This window comes from Phyllostomus discolor, chromosome 10, assembly GCF_004126475.2.
Source record: "Phyllostomus discolor isolate MPI-MPIP mPhyDis1 chromosome 10, mPhyDis1.pri.v3, whole genome shotgun sequence".
NCBI classification, from domain to species: Eukaryota; Metazoa; Chordata; class Mammalia; order Chiroptera; family Phyllostomidae; genus Phyllostomus; species Phyllostomus discolor.
In genome coordinates, this window is record NC_040912.2 from 77,741,770 (window position 1) to 77,754,905 (window position 13,136).

General features: G+C 38.0%; 1 non-coding gene across 1 annotated transcript; it reads right to left on the reverse strand.

Moving 5' to 3' along the window:
* Nucleotides 1–4,354: 4,354 nt before the first annotated feature.
* Nucleotides 4,355–4,474, reverse strand: LOC114508262. Its single transcript, XR_003685509.1, has one exon. It is a non-coding gene; the product is annotated as a small nucleolar RNA SNORA32 (small nucleolar RNA).
* Between the last annotated feature and the right edge of the window lie 8,662 nt (nt 4,475–13,136).

Sequence of the window (13,136 nt, forward strand, 5' to 3'; positions counted from 1 at the left end):
ATTTATGGGGGCCCTCCTCTGTGCTCAGCTTTGCATTGAGAGGAAGCTGAGAGGGAGAGAAATATCTCCCGTGCTGGCCTCAGATGCTGGTGAAGGGAGAAGAGGCCCAGTCAAAGCGTTCTGAACACAAGATGCAACACATCCGCATCTTTCTTTGTTTCATGCGTGGTTGTATTTTGTATTTCATATAAACTGAACTTAACTGGGAAGAGGAAGATTTTCACCACTTTGCCCATGAGTAGCCAAGCACAGCACCAGGCTGTGTTTCAGTGAATTGAATTGATGCCTAATCCTACATGCACATACACATCCATGTACACACATGCACACAGATGTTTACTCATCCAGCTGAACTCCGTGAAAACTAGCTGATCTAAGAAAACAAATTTTTATTCCTCACTTGAGGATGTTTATTGGTTTAAGAGAGAGAGGAAGGAGAGAGAGAGAGAGAGACATTGATGTGACAGAGAAACATCAACTGACTGCCTCCCGTAGGCACCTGACATCAAGCCTGCAACCTAGGTATGTGCCCTGAACTGGGAATTGGACCTGCAGCCTTCTGATGTATGGGATGATGCTCCAACCCACTTAGCCACCTGGCCAATGCTGATCTAAAGTTTTTTTTTTAAATAAAACATTGATAAAAAGTCTTGCTGGAATTTTGCTAGGAACTGTATTAAACCTGCCTAACAATTTAGGGAGAACTGACACCTTTGCTATGTTGAGTCTTCCAATCCATGAACACCGTATGTCTTTCCATTTAATTAATCTTATTTGATTTCTTTCACTAGTGTTTTGTAGTTTTCAGCTTTAAGTTCTGTACATTTTAAAAAAGATTTTATTCATTTATTTTTAGACAGAGGGGAAGGGTGGGAGACAGAGAGGGAGAGAAACATCAATGTTTGGTTGCCTCTTGAGTGCTCCCTACTGGGGACTTGGCCCAAAACCCAGGCATCTGCCCTGACTGGGACTCAAACCAGTGACCCTTTAGTTCGCAGGCTGGCACTCAGTCTACTGAGCCACACCAGCCAAGGCAAGCTCTGTATATTTTAAAAGGGATTTATATCTATTTGTTCTTGAGTGTTTGGAAATGGCATTATAATTTTTGTTTCCATGTGTTCATCGCTAGCATATAGAAATACAATTGATTGTCATATGTTGATCTTGTATTCTCTGCCCTTGCTGAACTCACTTATTAGTTTTAGGAGTTGTATTTTTCTTGTAGATTCTGTAATTTCTGCCTAGATGACCATGTTGTCTGCAAATATGGAGATTTTAATGTCTTCCTTTCTGGTCTGTATGTCTTCTTATTTCCTTTTCTTGCCTTAGTGCACTGACTAAAACTTCCATCATTATTTGAATAACATAGTGGGAGTGGACAGACTTGTTTAGTTCCTGATCTTAAAGGAGAAGCATTCAATCTTTCACTATTAAATATGATGTTAGTTATATTTTTTAGTCAATGTCCTTTATCAATATGAGGAAATGCCCTCCTATTTCTAGTTATCTGAAAGTTTTAAATCATAAACAGGTGTTGAATTTGTCAAATGTTTTCTTTGAATCAACTTATATGATCATATGATTCTTCTTCAGTCTGTTAATATATAGATTACACTGATGGATTTTTAAATATTGAAGCAGTCTTACATATATTGAAACTTAATTATTTAGCTATAGACTTACTATATAGCAAGGCAATGTGGTAGAGGGATAGACCCATAGATCAATGGAATAAAACAGAGACTCCAGAAATAGTCTCACACAAATATGGCCACCTGATTTGGGCAAGGTTACAAAAATAATTAAATGAAGAAAGTATAGTTTTTTTCAACTTATGATGCTGGGGTATGTGGATATCCATAGGCAAAAAAAGAACCTTGATTTAACCTTATACACCAGTTAACTGAAATATAGATTGAAACATAAAAGATAAAACTATAAAGTGTTTAGAAGAAAATATAGGACTTTTCAAAGAGTTCTTACACATGACACCAAAAGCACTACATGTAAAAAAAATTGATTGACTACTGCGAACCAAAGTGTCGCAGGTTCGATTCTCAGTCAGGGCACATGCCTGGGTTGCAGGCCACGGCCCCCAGCAACTACACATTGATGTTTCTCTCTCTTTCTCTCTTTCTCCCTCCCTTCCCTCTCTAAAAATAAATGAATAAAATCTTAAAAAAATAAATTAAAAAAATTGATTGATTGAACTTCATCAAAATTAAAATCTTTTTCTCTGTGTAAGACTCTGTTAAGAGAACTGGAAAGATATTCTACAGACTGGAAGGAAATATTTGCAAGCTGTATGGCTGACAAAGAACTTGTACTTAGACTATATAAAGAGCTCTCAAACCAAACTATCTAATTAGAAAATGGGTACAAGACATGGAGCGACATTTCACCAAAGAGGATATAGAGATGGCAAGTAAACTCATGAAAAAATGTTCAGCATCACTCATTCTCAGGGAAATGCAATTAAGATCGTAATGAGTGGTCACCACACACCCATTGAAACAGCTAAAGTATAAAATAATTACAATACCCAATACTTGTTAGGATGTGGGGAAGCCGGGTCTCTTACACATTGCTGATGGGAAAGGAAAGTGGTACAGCTGCTCTGGGATATAATTTGGAAATTTCTTAAAAATATACACACATACCATATAGCCTAGCAATTATACCACTAGACCTTTATCTCAAAGGAATGGCAAACTTCTGTTCACGTAAACTCTCTACTGATTGCTCATAGCAGCTTCGTTTGTAATTGTCCTAAACTGGAAACCACCAAAATGAACTAAAACAGCCTAATGGTTAAGTGCACAGAGGTACAGATACACCACAGACTAGTCAGAAATGAAAAAACTACTCATACACACAACTTGGGTGAATCTTAAGGGTATTATTCTGAGTGAAAAAAGCCAGTCTCAAAAGGTCACATAGTTTGATGGAGTCCCTTTTGTTTATTTTTTCTTTTGTATCTTTTGCCTAGGAGATAGATCCAATAAAAAATTTCTACAAGCAATGTCTGAGATTTTGCTGCCTTTGGTTTCTTCTAGGATTTTTATGGTTTCTGGTCTAGCATTTGAGTCTTTGATCATTTCGGATTTATTCTAGTGTGTGGTGTAAGAAGGTGGTCTAGTTTCATTTTTCTGCACCTATGTGGCCAATTTTCCCAATGCCACTTATTGAATAAACTATCTTTAGCTCATTGTACAGCAAAGGAAATGGTCAACAAAATAAAAAGAAAACCCACAGGATGGGAAAACATATTCACTGATACATCTGATAAGGGGTTAATATACAAAATTTATAAAGTACTTACAAAACTCAACACCAAAAAAACAAACAACCCAATTAAAAAATGGGCAAAGGACCTGAATAGACACTTCTCCAAGGAGGACATACAGATGGCTAATAAACATGTGAAAAGAGGCTCAATATCACTAATCATGAGAGAAATGCAAATAAAAACCACAATGAGATACCATCTCACACCTGTCAGAATGGCTATCATCAATAAATCAAAAAACAAGTGCTGGCAAGGATGTGGAGAAAGGGGGACTCTTTTGCATTGTTGGTGGAAATGCAGACTGGTGCAGCCATTGTGGGAAGTAGTATGGAGATACCTCAAGACATTAAAAATGGACCTGCTTTTTGACCTAGTGATTCCACTTCTGGGAATATATCCAAAGAAACCCCAAACACTAATTTGAAAGAGCATAGGCACCCCTGTGTTCATTGCAGCATTAGTTACCAATCACCATGAGATGGGAACAGCCCAGGTGTGCATCAGTAGATGAGTAACAACTATGGGACACTTACACAATGGAATACTACTCGACCATAAGAAAGAAGAAAATTTTACCCTTTGCAACAGTATGGATAGACCTGGGGAACATAATGCTAAGTGAAATAAGCCAGTCAGAGAAAGACAAATACCATATGATTTCACACACATGTGGAATCGAATGAACAAACTGAACTAACAAGCAAAATAGAGACAGACTCATAGATGGGAGAACAAATGACAGCTAGTGGGGTGTGGGGAGGTGGTGGAGGGGTTGAGCAAAGAGGAAAAGGACTCGTGGACATGGACAACAGTGTGGTGATTGCTGGGGGAAGAGCAAAATAAGGGGACTAAATGGCAACGGGAAAAATATAATAAAGATAAAAGTGTCACATATACTTGTATAACTTTTAAATGTGACAAAGGGTAGAGTAGGAGAACAAATTAGTGGTTGCCAGGGATTAAGGATGGTGGTGATTAGAGGGGGAGGGATGTGTGATTCTACAGGGATAGTGTGAGGGGGATGTTTGTAACTATGAAATAGCTCTTTCTTTTTTTTTTTTTTTTTAATGTTCCCAATAGGCTGAATGCTAGCAATATAGCAAGAAAAAAACTAGTGGGAAAATGTTTTGTGGTCATGTCCATGGCAAATGAGAAACTGCCTTCTAAAAGCCTTGGTAATGACCATGAAATAGTTCTTTTTAAAAAAAAATGATTTTATTTATTTATTTTTAGGGAGGGGAAGGGAGGAAGGAAGAGAGAGAGTAACATCAATGTGTGGTTGTCTCTTGAGCACCCCCTAATGGGGACCTGGCCTGCAACCCAGGCATGTGCCCTGACTGGGAATTGAACCAGTTACCCTTTGCTTCACAGGCTGGCACTCAATCCACTGAGTCCCACCAGCCAGGGCTATGAAATAGTTCTGCATCTTGATTGCAGTGGTGGTCCATGCATTTACACATGCAGAACTGATGGAATTGTCACACATGAGCACCAACGTCCGTGTCCTGAATTTGATATTGCCCTGTAGTTACTCGACATGTATCCACTGTGGGGAACTGAGTGTCCGATAGAGAGGACCACTCTGGACCATGTCTGCAAATTCCTGTTTCTTTACATTTTTATTTCAAAATGAAAAGTTAAAGAGAAGCAAAGCTAAAAAAATATTTCAGTCATACTGAAAGATACAGAGAGTAAGTACAAAACACACTGTGTCTACTACCCAGCATAAGAAAAAAATTATAAAGCTCCCTGTGTACACCCTCCACCCCTTAGGGCACGTTTGCCTTTCTCCACTCACTTCCTTCAAGGAACCATTATCCTCATTTTGGTGTTTATCGTCTTCATACTTATACTTCCACTATAAATATATGTATGCGTCTTTAAATAATGTATTGCATATTTTAAAGCTATATAAATGGTATCATGCTATCAAATTGTGCTCACTCTCCTATAGCCTGCCTTTTTTTCACTCAAAATTATGTTTTGAAGATTTGTCAGAGGCGCATTTAGCTTTAGCTTAATCATCTTTAATGGTATAGTATTCCAGTGAATTGATTTGCCACAATTATCCATTTCTTTGATGGACATCTAGGGTATTCCCAAATTTTCCTTATTATAAACAATACTGCAATATCATTTTTATAAGCTCCTTGCTTGTATGTAGAGGGCTTACAGGACATAATTCAGAGTGGAATTGCTGGGCTATGGGTTAGATGCCTTGTCAGCACTGCTAGGTATGGTCCAGCTGCACAGCAGAGTGATTTTCCAAACACTGAAGAGACTTCCTGTGATGCCACGTCATTGCCGGCATCCCATAATGTCACAATTTTTGCCAATTTAGTGGGTATGACATAGAATTATATTGTGGTTTGAATTTGTATTTTTTGTCTTCTAGTGTTGTTGAGTGTTTAAAAAAATGGACTTTTAGCCCTGGCCAGTGTGACTCAGTTGGTTGGGTGTCATACTGCAAACCAAAAGGTTGCCAGTTCAATTCCCAGTCACAGCACATGCCTGTGTTGCAGGTTGACAGAAGGCAGCTGATCACCGTTTCTCTCCCTTTCTCCCTCCCCATCTCTCTAAAATAAAAAAAGTAAAATAAAAAATAAGAAAAATGAAAAATAAGTTTTTCAAGCATTTGGTATATTCCTTTTTAAAAATGTATTTTATTGCCCTGGCTGGTGTAGCTCAGTGGATTGAGCACGGGCCTAAGAACCAAAGAGCTGTTGTTCAATTCCTAGTCAAGGCCCATGCCTGGGTTGTGGGCCAGGTCCCCATTGAAGGCCACTTGAGAAGCAACCACACATTGATGTTTCTCTCTCTCTCTTTCTCCTTCCTCTCCCCCTCTCTCTACAAATAAATAAATAAAATACTTAGAAAACCACAACTATTTAAAAATATACTTTATTGATTATGCAATTATAGTTGTCCCATTTCCCCTCCTTTATTCCCCTTCGTCCTGCACACCCTCTCCCACCTGCATTCCCCCCACCCTTAGTTCATGTCCATAGGTCATACATATAAGTTCTTTGGTTTCTACATTTCCTATACTATTCTTAACCTCCCCCTATTTTCTACCTACCATTTATGCTACTCATTCCCTGTACCTTTTCCCCCACTCCCGCCTCCCCTTCCCCACTGATAACCCTTCAGGTGATCTCCATTTCCATGATTCTGTTCCTGTTCTAGTTGTTTGCTTAGTTTGTTTTGTTTTCATTTATTTTATTTTTTTTAGGTTCAGTTGTTGATAGTTGTGAGTTTGTTGTCATTTTACTGTTTATATTTTTGATCTTCTTTTTCTTAGGTTAGTCCCTTTAATGTTTCATACAATAAGGGCTTGGTGATGATGAACTCCTTGAACTTGGCCTTATCTGGGAAGTACTGTATCTGCCCTTCTATTATAAATGATAGCTTTGCTGGATAGAGTACTCTTGGATGTAGGGCCTTGCCTTTCATGACTTCAAATACTTCTTCCCAGCCCCTTTTTGCTTGAAAAGTTTTTTTTGAGAAATCAGCTGATAGTCTAATGGGAACTCCTTTGTAAGTAACTGTCTTCTTTTCACTTGTGCTTTTAAGGTTCCTTATGTTTAATCTTGGTTAATGTAATTGTGATGTGCCTTGGTGTGTTCCTCCTTGGGTCCAACTTCTTTGGGACTCTATGAGCTTCCTGGACTTCCTGAAAGTCTATTTCCTTTGCCAGATTGGGGAAGTTCTTCATTATTTGTTCAAATAAGTTTTCAATTTCTTGGTCTTCCTCTTCTCTTTCTGACACCCCTATGATTCAGATGTAGGAATGTTTAAAGTTGTCCTGGATGTTCCTAAGCCTCTTCTTATTTTTTTGAATTCTTGTTTCTTCATTCTGTTTTGGTTGAATGTTTATTTCTTTCCTCTGGTGCAAACTGTTGATTTGAGTCCTGGTTTCCTTCCCATTGCTGTTGGTTCCCTGTACATTTTCCTTTATTTCACTTTTCATAGCCTTCACTTTTTCCTCTATTTTGTGACCATATTCAACCAATTTTGTGAGCATCCTGATTACCAGTGTTTTGAACTGTGCATCTGATAGGTTGCTATCTCTTTGTCACTTAGTTGTATTTTTTCTGGAGCTTTGATCTGTTCTTTCATTTGGGTCATTTTTTTTGTCTCTGAGTGCCTGTTAGGTAGTAAAGGGTGGAGCCTTTGATATTCACCAGGGCAGGGCAACCCACTTCGCTGCATCGTGATGCTGTATGTGGCGGAGGGGTCTGAGAGGGAACAGTGGCGTTTGTTCTGCTCTCTGTGGGCTTTCAGTCGCTCTCCCCTACCCACAAGCAAGTCAGACCCTTCTGGTGCTGATCCCCAGGTGGGTGGGTTTGTGTACATTCTAGGACCCTTTGGGTCTCTCCAACGAACTCTCCTATGAGACTGGGAGTTTCTCCCACTGCCTCAACCCCCACAGGTTTTTACAGTCAGAGGTTTTGAGGCTTTATTTCCCCATACTGGAAACCTGGCTTTTGAGGTCTGTCTTACTCCCCAGTTGTTCCTCCCTGTTTATCCTCATACAAATGTGGGACCACCTGTTCTACCAGCCACCATCTTGCTGTGAGTCCTCTCCACATGGCTGCTCATCTCTGCTCCTCCTACCAGTCTGGATGAATGTTTCTTCTTTAACTTCTTGGTTGTTGGACTTCCATACAGTTTAATTTTCTGTCAGTTCTGTTTATTTTTTATTTTCATTATTATTATTATTTTTTAAAGATTTTATTTATTTATTTTTAGAGAGGGAAGGGAGGGAGAAAGAGAGAGAGAGAGAAACATCAATGTGCGGTTGCTGGGGGTCATGGCCTGCAACCCAGGCATGTACCCTGACTGGGAATCGAACCTGGGACACTTTGGTTCGCAGCCCGCGCTCAATCCACTGAGCTACACCAGCCAGGGTGTTTGAATCTTAAGGCAACCCCTGGGCCCCCCGGGAAATGTACTGAGACAGATGCTTGGTCCACAAGAAGACGTGTTTTCTGGTGCCCACATCAGCTCTGGCCAAGAAGGGTAAGGGGGAAGGGAGTTCTCTCGGAGGATTGGGTCAGAGCCTACTGAGAACGTTCCAGGAGGTGGAACCAAGATCCAATCACAGAATAGGCTCCGCCCAACGGGGAAGGAGGCGCTGAGATCTGGAGTCCCCATGGACCCGTGTCTGCTGAGTCCCGTCAGCCTGTTTTCGGGATGGGAGTGTTTGCTCAATCCACTGAGCTACGCCAGCCAGGGCTGTTTTTTATTTTGAAATTTGTTGCTGTCCTTCTTTTGGTTGTGTGAGGAGGCACAGTGTGTCTACCTACACCTCCATTTTGGCCAGAAGTCCAATTTGGTATATTCTTTAATGAATCTTTATCTATTGATGTATCTATTGTATCTATAATATATAAGGAACTCCAACAGATGATAAGACAAACCAACAGACAAATAGACACAGAATAAATCTAATAAGAGCTATGCTAGATCTTTATAAATAAATTATAAAACACTACTTAATGCCATTAAAGATGACCTAAAAATTGAAAAGTTAAAGGAATTAATTTCTATGAAAAAATTTTTATGCACTTTTGTTTGGAATTTCACTAAATTATACTTTTTTGAGGGGAGAATCAGTATCTTTATGGTATTTAGTCTTCCTGTCCTTTAACATTGAATACTTTTCAATTTTTTAGGTTTATAAAGATCAATTTTTTAGGTTTATAAATCTAGCTGTGCTAGCACAGCTCTTGTTAGATTTATTTTTAAATACCTTGTAGTTTTATTTTCTATTTTAAATTGTACTTTTAAAATTAAATGTTCTAATTGTTTGATGTTGATGTATAAGGTTATGATTTATTTTTCTGTAATAATTTATATCCCACATCTTTGCTGAATTCTCTTATTAATTTTAATTATTTTAAAAGAGTCTTGGGACTTATATATGGAAGTCATTATTTGTGAATAATTACAGTTTTATTCTTCTAGTAAAATACTCAATAGAGATAAAGAAAGTGGTGTTCTTACCTTGTTCCCAATTTTAAAAAGAAATGCTTCTATTTCACCATATGTACAATGTTTGATAAAGTTTCTGAGAGCTATTAAGAAGATGTCTTTTGGTTTTGGTTTGATAACATTTTATTATATTTTTATCTTTTTCTCTCTCTCTTTTTTTATTGTTGTTCAAGTACAATTGTCTCCCTTTTCCCCTCTTGAGCCATCCCCACCTCCCCCCTCAATCCTACCACCCTTTCACTTTGTCCATGTGTCCTTTATACACGTTCTTTAGCATTTTTAAAGCCCTGAATGCTTTTTATCAAATAGATTTTTAAAATCTCTATTAAGTTGATTATGTCGTTTTTCTTACTTCTTTTCTTAATGTGATTTTATAATGTTGGGTCAGATATTCCAACATTGAGGTTTCCTCATCTTTTTGAGATAAATCTTACATGGTGGTAATATATTATGATTTTAAACATTAATTGACTCAGTTTGTCAAAATTTTATTTAACATTTTTATATCTGTTTTTCATGAATGAGTTTAGCCCTAAGTGTCTCCTTACATTATTCTCATTTGATTTTGGAATCAAAATTTTGGAAGCCTCATAAGTTGATGCGTTTTATTTTTTTTCCTCTTTGAACTATTTCAGTAAAATTGGAAACGTTTCTTTCTTTTTTAATATTTATTTTCTCCATTACCATTTATCCCCTTTATACCCTCTTCCACCTCCCTCCCACCTCCTCCCACCACAATCACCAGACTATTGTCCATATCCCTGAGTCCTTTTTCTTTTTTGCTTGATCCCTCCAGGCCCCCCGCGCCCCTCCCACAAGCTGTCAGCCTGCTCTCTATCTATGAGTCTGGCTTTAGTTTGCTTATTAGTTCCGTTTGTTTATTAAATTCCACATATGAGTGAAATTATGTGGCATTTGTCTTTCTTTGGCTTATTTCACTTAGCATAATGCTGTCTGGGTCCATCCGTGCTTCCACAAAGGGTAAAATTTTCTTCTTTTTTTATGGCTGAGTAGTATTCTATTGTGCAAATGTCCCATAGTCATTTTATCCACTCATTTACTGAGGAACACTTGGGCTGCTTTCATGTCTTGGCTATTGCCAGTAATGCTGCAGTGAACACAGGGGTGCTTATATACTTTTGAATTAGTGTTTTGGGTTTCTTTGGATAAATTTTCAGAAATGGAATCACTGGGTCATAAGGCAGGTCTATTTTTAATTTTTTTGAGCTAACTCCATACTGCTTTCCACCGTGGCTGCTCCAGTCTGCATTCCCACAAATAGTGCAATAGGGTTCCCTTTTCTCCACGTCCTTGCCAGCACTTGTTGGTTGATTTACTGTTGACAGCCATTCTGACAGGCATGAGGAGCGTTTGGTGCAGTAGATATGCTTATAAAACAGTCTAGTCCAGGAATTCCCCCATGCCCCACCTGAGTGGGCACTCAGGTGGGCACCCACCTGAGGGGGCACTTATGAGTTTTTACCAGTGATTTAATTGCTTTAACAGTGTATATCCTATTTTTCTTGGGTTAGTTTTTGTAAGTTTTGCTAGAAAAATGGTTCATTTTATTTGGGTTCTCAGTTTTGTGGTTGTATAAAGTTTTCCATCCCCTCCTCTTATATGCATTTAAGACTAGAAAAGTTTCTCTGGTGTAGTTTCTAGAAACTCTGATTTGTAGTGTTCTCATTGTAGTGTACTTATTTTTCTTTAAGATTATTTTAATTAAAAATACTTTTTTAGTTTGTTGAGGTGTAACTGACAAATAAAATTGTAATACATATAAAATGCATAATGTGACAATTTGATATTCATGTGCATTGTGGAAGGATTCCCACATTGGAGCTAATTAACATCCATCACCTCATATAATTACCTTTTCTTGTGTATGTGTGAGAATATTTAAGTTCTGCTTTCTTGGCAAATTTTTGGTTATACAGCACAGTATTATCAACTTAGTCATCATGTTATGCATTAGATCTTCCGATTTTATTCATCTTATAACTAAAAGTTTGTGCCCTTTTACCAGGCTCTCCCTGCCTCCCCAGCCTCCAGTGCCCCATGGTCTCAACTCTTTGATAAGCTCAACAAAAATAGTCAATTTTCAGGTTCTCTGGTGATTTTCAGTTGTAAGCATGGGAATGATGCTTTTTGTGACTTTCTATATGCTAAGCAGAAGCCTAAAGTCCTTCCATTTCTTTTTCTGTAAATTTTCCTATCTCTACCCCTTTTTTTCCATGGAGTTATCTTCTACTTTACTGATTCTCTGTTCAGATTGTCAACACTGCTGTTAAACCCATCCACTGAGTTTTTAACTCTATTTATCATTAATTCTAGAATTCTAATTTGGTTCTTTTTCAGATCTGCTTTTGGAAAATAGTTTTCTGTTAGCGTTTGGATTTTGGCTAGCTTGCCTTTTATTTATTTAAATAATACATTTTTTTTTGTATAATGTAATTACAATTTCAATATACGGTGCTTCTGCTACTTTTTTCCCCTTGTTTTTATGCACGGTGCTTTGCCCCCTTGTGTGCTTGGTCATTTTGGACTATAAACCACACATTTTTTCATGGGTAATTATTTGTGGTATTTATTTGAGGCTTAGGATAAAGGTCTATTCTTTCAGAGGAGATTTTGTTTTCTTCTTCTATGTGCTTAGGGCCCTACAGTGACTAACCTCTGCGAGCTGAATTGATTGTTTGAGGTCATTTGAGCCATCCAAGTGGGCTGCAAATCTGACTTGTGGTTACATATTTCAGTAATAGATTTGTTGTTGTTGTTTTCCTTCTCTCTGTGCCAAGGCAACGTTTTGCCTGGTCTCCTGGAGTGTGAAGGTGGGCGGGGCTTATGTCTATTATGTGAATACTTATCTCGAGGGTACAGCCTTTTGTGTTTCCAGGCTTATGGGAAGAGATCCATTATTAGAATCTCTAGGATGGGCAGGTCTTGGGGTTTGTCCTTTATCTTCTAAGCCTCTTGAGGCTAAGTAAACTTAAGGTTCAAGTTCTTTTATTTTGGCAAATGCCCTCAGGGCAAACGTTAACTTCAGGGTTTTTGATTTCCTCCATCACATAGATTTTGACCTGATAATTCCTTAGTTGTCAACTCTTTGAGGTGTTTAAAGACAATTTAAATAATTTTACCTACCTTTAGCTTTTATCTGTTCTAGGAGAAAAAAAATACAAATTTCTTACAAATTCTTCTACTACAAACAGTAGATTTTATTCAGTTTCAAATCTAATTACTGTTATTTATTTATAGAAATCCCATACCACTATTTTTATCTTGTTGCTTTCTTGTTTTGATCTTTCCTTTATATTATAAATGCACTTGAGCCCTGACTGAAGTGGCTCAGTTGGTTGGAGTGCTGTTCCATAGACCAAAGGGCCATGGGTTCAATTCCTCGTCAGGGTATATACCCAGATTACAGATTTGATCCCTGGTTGGGGTGCATATGAAAAGTCAACCAGTCAATGTTTTTCTCTCACACTGATGTCTCTCTCTCCCTCTCTCTCTCTCTCTCTGAAAACAATGAAAAAATGTACTTGGGTGAGGATAAAAAAATAAAAAATAAAAGTATTTATAAAAAATAAAATAAATGAATCTGAATTTTTAACTTTATAGTCTGTATCAAATACCACTATGAACTAAAACTCCCGTGGGTCTGATTCTGCTGTTTCTTGTTTCTGATGACACCCACTTGGGTCTTGTGTTTTATAAATTGGGCCGATCGGATTTTATTTCCTGGAGCTTTCTCAGTGCTCTTCCGTGCAACGTGTATGATTGTGTGTCCTGCTAGAGATACCTTATGTTTGTTTCAGCCATGTGCTGAGGGCATTACCAGAGGGGCCAC